The following is a 7,338-nucleotide window of genomic DNA, read 5'->3' on the forward strand; positions in this document are numbered from 1 at the left end:
CTCTCTCTCTCTCTCTCCTCTCTCTCTCTCTCTCTCTCTCTCTCTCTCTCTCTCTCTCTCTCTCTTTCTCTCTCTCTCTCGGTAACCAGGGTCCCCAGTCAGCTCTTTCTCCTGGCAGCCGCTTTCTGAACTACAGCCCAGCGGGAGCAGTGACCGTACGAGCAGTTTCCAAGAGTCTGATGGGGTCTCAGCACCCCCTTTCCTCCCCCCTCTTCATCCTCCTGAACCACCCTGACACCCCAGCTCACAGTGGTCCCCACCCCTCGGGACACCCCTAGTAGTAGCTGCCCACGGGGCCTTCTGACCTCCTCCCCCTGCCTTGGATTGACAGGAGCAGAACCATAAAGCAGAGACCAGAAATGCCCTGTCTGGGCCACAGTGTGTTTTGTTTTACCTGTTGAGTATTATAAGAATATTTGAGCTGACATTTTAAAATCAAAAGATTTCATGTAAAAAAATCCACATTTCTGATTTTCTTAAATTAGGAGATTGAGCACCACTGGTCCACCTTCCCACACTGCAGCCATCAGCTAGAGCAGCGCGGTGCTGACCCCTTCAGACGGGGCGTGCAATTTCCACTTCTCCACAGACCTCCACACTCCCTAATGTCTCCCCACTGCCACACCCGTCCTTCTCACATGGCTCCACACTCACTCACTTGTTACCTGCCTGGCCCTCACAGGCATCTGAGCTTGTCTACCCTTGCAAAAAAGTAACTGTAGATGAGTCATAGAACAAAAATGAAAGGCGTCCCTACGAACCTGGAAATCAAGAACAATGACTGTCCCCTGGGAGTTACAATGTGGAATCAATACATGACAGTCCAAAGCAGAAACACGCAGAGTCACTGCAGAGAAAAAGAGGTTTCTAGAAGGACTCAACGCTAGCCTGGCGGAAGACAGCCAGGGAGTGATCACGGGAAGACTGTGTCACTCTGAAGGGACCGGGCCGCACTGAAAGCAAGGAAAATAGCCAACTACAGAAGGTGGTGCAGGCCCAGCTCTGTCCAGAGAAAGGGGTGCCCTTTCTGGGTATCTCAAGGGATGGGGGAAGGGGCCTATAAATGCATAGGCTATCCCCCTGCTCCCCTTCATGTCCCGATCACACTCCAGCTCAGCCCTGGAGTGGCCTGAGGGGCTGCCCGCTTCCGAACTAAACCATGAGCTCTTAGAGGCCACGGGTGTGTCTGCTCCTTCCCTCATCCCCTGGGAGCCAGACCTGGGCCCCCGAGACATTTAGCTAATTAGTGGGTATTTGATGATGGAGTCCCTGATGAGAACATAGCCAGCAGGGAACTGACATTCTGCCCCCGTTGGTATCAGCAGACGGGAGCTGCCGGCTGCTAGGCAGAGACGGGTGGCCTATCAGCCGTGGAGCAGCGAGTCCAGTGAGGCTGGGGTGGAGCCCTCGTTGGTTGAGTAGCCCCCACGTATCACTCACACACTGCCAGAGGCCCCTAGCAACCACGAGAATCGCGACCTCGAACTCATCCAGCGCCCAGGGCTCTCAGAGCTCTCCCCGAATTCTCTATGGACCACAGCGAGACACAGAACGGAACAGCCACAGCCCAGGAGTGTAAAGCCCACAGATGACGCGAGGCCAGACCCCGGATCCTGGAGTGGCTGTCTCTGCCTTTGCTTGGAGGCCCTTTGACCTTTACTGTAGCAGGAAAGCAAATCATCAATACTGTGGTCCCCACAGACCGTTGGTTTCCAAACCATTTTCGTCTAAAACCTTATTTATTTTTCCAATGCAATTCTCAATGGCTCCCACTGATACGTAAAAGATAACAACAACTAGCATTTGGTGGGCATTTATTATGTGCCAAGCCCTGTGATGTATACATTTGGTGTATATTCATTTCATCCAAGACCATCCTGTAATGTAAGCACCATTGTCGTCCCCATTGTACAAATTAGGAAACCAAGGCAAAAAGGAGTTGCCCACAACATTCCCTAGCTACACCTTCAGCCTTCTGGAACACAGAGCCCCTTGACGGAGGTCTCAAGAGATGGATGGCCAAGCCAGAGATGAGAGCTGTCGGCCAGGGACATGTGGAAGACCCAGGTATGGTAGTTCTCCCGGGGTTGGTTTCCCAAAGTGTTTCTCTCTGGGAGATGCCGAGATCAAATAATTAGGGAAATAGGCAGCCAGAAAGCCTGAGCTCCAAATCCCTTCCACTGGGAACCCTCTACAGCAGTGGCAGCCAACTGGTGGTCTGTGGCCCACTGGTGGTCCGGGAGGTCCGAAAGCTTGGCGACCGCTACTCTAGAGTATGCATTCTTGCAGACGGGGATCGCTTTGTCTTTTGCATCATACACTTTCAAGACCTGGCACAAAATGAGGTTCTACAGAAGATGGATGGGAGGCCCATGGGCTACCTGTGGGGGGCCTGTGGCGTCGCCCACCTTGGGCCTCTGTGACCCAGGAGCTCTCTCTCCAGGGCTAGTCTAGGGCAGCTGCAGCCAGGACTCCAGATGCAGCCAGATGCCTTGCAGAGAGACCACCTGGTGGCAGATCCCGACTGGCTGTCCATTATAGTCCTCAGGTGCTGTAGTCCCATGATCTCTGAGGGTCATTTCACCCACTAGCGCAGTGATGGCGAACCTTTTGAGCTCGGCGTGTGAGCATTTTGAAAAACCCTAACTTAACTCTGGTACCGTGTCACATATAGAAATGTTTTGATATCTGAAACCATAGTAAAACAAAGACTTACATTTTTTAATATTTATTTTATATATTTAAAGGCCATTTAACAAAGAAAAATCAACCAAAAAAATGAGTTCGTGTCATAGGTTCGCAATCACTGCACTAGCATGTGGTAGCGACAGATTACCTCCTTACATGCACAGCCGGAGCAGCCTGCAGCCAGTTACAACTACAGGGAGCAAGCTGAGTGGTTAACTGGCAGGTAATTAACTGAGAAATTCCCCACAGCCCTCTATGCACTCTGCTGAGGCACAGGAGGGAGGAGACATAAAGGGGAAAAGAGGGCCCCGCCATTGCAGAAAGGACCTTGCAAATCATTGAGGCCAGTGTAGGTGAGGACATGGACAGATCAGAGCCCTCACACACGGATAATGGGAATAAAAAATGGTGCAGCTGCTTGGAAAACAGTCCAGTAGCTTCTCAAACGATTAAACAGAGTTAACATAAGACCCAACAATTCTATTCCCATGCATATATCCAAGAGAAATAAAAATATATGTCCACACAAAGCTTGTATATAAATGTTTTAGTACCATTATTAATAGCCAAAACATGGAAACCCCAATGTCCACAACTGATGAAGGGATAAACAAAATGTGGTAGATATATCCATGCAATGGAATCTTATTTGGCCATAAAACGGAATGCTCAAACATGAAGAACCTTAAAAACACTGTGCTAAATAAAAGCCCATTATGATTCCATTATGTGATTCCACTAATATAAAATGTCCAGAATATGAAAATTTATAAAAACAGAAAGTAGGTTGGTGGTTGCCTAGTGCTGGGGTAGGGGAAGGGATAGATGGGCAGGGCAGTGGTGGCAATAGCTAAAGGTACATGGTTTCTTTTTGAGGTGACAAAGATGTTCTAAAATTGACGATGGCTACCCATATCTATGATTACACTGAAAACCATTTAACAGTACACTTTAAGTAGGTGAACTGTACAGTATGTGAATTATATCTCAGTAAAATTATTTTTAAAATTAGTGTATCTACATAAGCTGGCTCCAGTATGGTGGCCTTGGGCTAGAATCTCTGGCTGATGAGCTTGGAGACCTCTCCAGAGAGCACTGTAGCTGTAAGAATAATCTAAAACTGTAAATAAACACACAAAAGGTCTGAAAAACTGAGTCTAGTTTCCCACTGAATCTGGGAGAAATGTCTGCAACTTCTCTAAGAGGGATTCTGATGCCCCACCAAAGATGGGGATGCATCTCCTGGAGCAGCTCCATCCATCCATCCATTTATCCATCCATCCATCCATCCTCCATTCATCCATATATCCTTCCATCTATCCATCCTTCATTCACCCATCTATCCATCCATCATCCATCCATCCATTAATCATCCATTCATCCATCCATCATCAATCCATCCATCCATCCATCCATCCATCCATCAATCATCCATCCATCCATCATCCATCCATCCATCCATCCATCCATTTATCCCTCCACCCACCCACCCATTCGTTCATACATTCATTTAAAAAGCACCTACTCATGCTTGGTTAAGTGCTAGAAACACAACAAGAGAAGCAACAAAGTAACCAGGCAATTGACATCATGAGGCAAGTGCTGTGGGTCTCAGAGGAACAGCACAAACACGAGAGGAATACTGAAGATATTATTTTTATTAGCTTGCCCTAACTGACAGAAAAACACAAATATAACTATTATATATGAAAACCAGGAGACACCTTAGAAAGCAAAGCCAACAATTGCAAGACCCACCACTGTATCATGAGCCACAAAGAAAAGAAAAAAGGCTGCCGCTGGAAGTATGACATAATGCCTTTCCAAGGGCCTGCATGCAGACATCGGTCACGCAAGCCTCACATGGCTCTGAGATCCTTTCGTCTCTTCGGAGGGAGTAGGACTTCCCTGCCTGTGGAGGTGGCAGTGCTTAGCAGTGAGACTGGCAATTCGTGCGGTTTTACAGGCATGACGTGGCAGTTCTTCTCCCAACAGCGAATATCTGCTTTTCTAACATCAAATCAATGCTCCGCCACTGTTTCCATGCCCTTCTGCGTACGTGGTAACTTTTGGTGCAAATAATACATCATAGTGAGATGTTTTTTAAGACATCTGAATGACAATTACACTGAACATGTGGCTACCCAACAATGCATCTATTTCAACTGACCACGCTGCCGCCTGCTCAGGCAATGGCGGCTCTGTCACGCCTGCTGTGTGGCTGGCAGCCAGGGACAGTAAAGACGCACCACCCTGACTTCAGAGCCATTAACATGTGAAAGAAAAAAAAACTGTGAAAGGGGCAAGCCAATCCTTTATCTTACAGGTGAGGAAACAGGAGTACAGAGCTGAGACGTGACACATCCCAAACCACAGAGCCAGGACGACAACCCTGTGAGCTGAGATTTGTGCCAACGCGTTTTCTTTTACTCCCCCGGGCTCCCTCCATCTCTAAGCTTGTCTTACATTTCCTTGCTTAAAACAAAACAAAACAGATTTTAGAGCACAGAGGACAGTGAGATTAACTTATCCGAACATGCCGGCAATCTTAGTTCTACCAGCCCCCTGAAAAAGGATGATGGGAAATGTCACTCTAATACCATCCAAGGGACCGTTAGTTTCCACTCCCTGAGGCCGGTCCCCCGGCTGCCACTCAACAATAAAGGAAGCTGGCCAGGTCTTCTCAGTCATGCTCTCTCCCTAGGGTCAGCCCTGGAGATTCACCATCCCCAGCACATGGCCTACAAGAGTCTGCAAGGCCCCGATGAGCCTGACGCCAGAGCGTTATGCATTCTGCGTGCACACAGTGTCCGGAGTTAGGGGGCTGCTAAATGGATTCTCAGTATCTCACCACGGTGCTCGCATCCTGGCAGCACGCCAGTCTTACCCGGCATTGGATCAACGTGCGGAAAACACCTTTTTCTTTTGTGAGCCTGGGATTACGGAGCTGGCCCCTTGACATGAACATAGATGAACAGGGTCACGTCCTCCTCGCTCGAACAAAAACGTTAAATGTTCTCCTAAAGCTGGATAAAGAATGGGCCTAAAGCCTTCAGGGTGAGGGCAGGTCCAGTTCAGCTGAGCTGAGATACACTTCCCGGAACGCACGGCCAAGGCCCGAGAGCCGAACCAGAAACAGGCCTGCCCCACGTGTGTGCGAACAACGGCTCGTGGGAACACCCTCCCTACGCAGCGGAGAGCGAGGAGGGCACGTCTCAGATGTCAGCAGAGCCCCGTCTCAGCAGGACACCAGGGTAAGATGTAACTAACAGGAGACAGTTGTACTGGGACCGATGGAACAGGAGGCCACCCAGGGCTGGTCAGGAATATTGGCCAGTGGGGGAGGAAAGAGCTAGCTATGCTGTAAAAGGTAACGACGAATTTGTTCATCTCACCTAGCATCATCCAAGAGAGAAAAAACATCCAACATTCCAGTCTGCTGTGTAGTGACAGGCCAAGAACAGAGCTGGGGACGTTGAACTTTCAGAGCAAAGAGAATGCCCCTTCAGTGCCCCCTGTGCCCTTCAATCTGGCTCTGCCCTTGACTCAGAGCACAACGGACACAGGTCACTTCCTCGGCACGTGCCAGGCACCGTGCTGGACCCTGGGCCCCGGTAACCGAGATGTGGCCTCTGCCCTGGGTCAGCACAGAGCCACCCAAGGGGACACACACAGCCTTCAGAGTCTACCGCACGACTAGACATATTCTAAAACATCTCTCACAGGTGGAATTAGAACTGCTTTTTCTAGATTTTTCTCCTTTTTTCCCCTTCCAAAATGAGCTTGTAGCATTGTTACATAAGCAAGAAAATAACAAACGAAGAGGTAACTATAGGTTGGCTGTGGGGTCTCTCCGGCTTGCTGGTCGCCTGGTTAGAACGCTAGCCCCAGGAGCCTCCGTCCTCCCAGACTCGGCAACTGGTCACAGCGAGGGCACACCCATGCTGCGAGCCCCTGCCACCCCCAAGGCAGCAGATCTGCAAGCTCACACCCCTCCTGCACGGACTGCTGTTCTGCAAGGCCTTTCCGCCTGACTGGCACAGAGCTAATTTTCTGCTCTGGCAACGCACCAGGGCCCCTGCTGGCTGGGCAGCAGCCTGCCCACCCGTCACCCTGTGTGCTACCACTTAATCCAGCACCTGTAGGGCTGGAGGTCGGACATGAGAGTGCCACTGGGATTGCCCCCAATTTCCTGGGATGAAGGCTGAGATTTCAGGGGGGCCTGAGGAAGGTAAAAGTACTTTAACTCAAGTTAAACATGTCAATATATTCAGTAAGTACCACTGCAGTTGTTACTGGAGCTCTCATCTTTTTTTTTTAATATGTGTTTATTTGTGGAGAGAGAGGAAGGGGAAAGAGAGAGAGAAACATCGGTGAGAGAGAATCATCATTGATTGGCTGCCTCTTGCATGGTCCCTACTGGAGATTGAGCCTGCAACCGAGACTGTGCCCTTGACCACAATCAAACCTGGGACCCTTCAATCTTCAAGCTGATTCTCTATCCACTGAGCCAAACCAGCTAGAGCTATTATTTTTATTTTAAAATGAACCAATAAGGATCTTAAACATTTATCAGTTTTAGATTCTAATAGGGTAAATATTGATAGGTATAACCCAAAAAGCCAAAACTCAACAAAAGTTAAAAATCAC

The sequence above is a fragment of the Myotis davidii genome, unplaced genomic scaffold, assembly GCF_000327345.1.
Source record: "Myotis davidii unplaced genomic scaffold, ASM32734v1 scaffold378, whole genome shotgun sequence".
Taxonomy (NCBI): Eukaryota; Metazoa; Chordata; class Mammalia; order Chiroptera; family Vespertilionidae; genus Myotis; species Myotis davidii.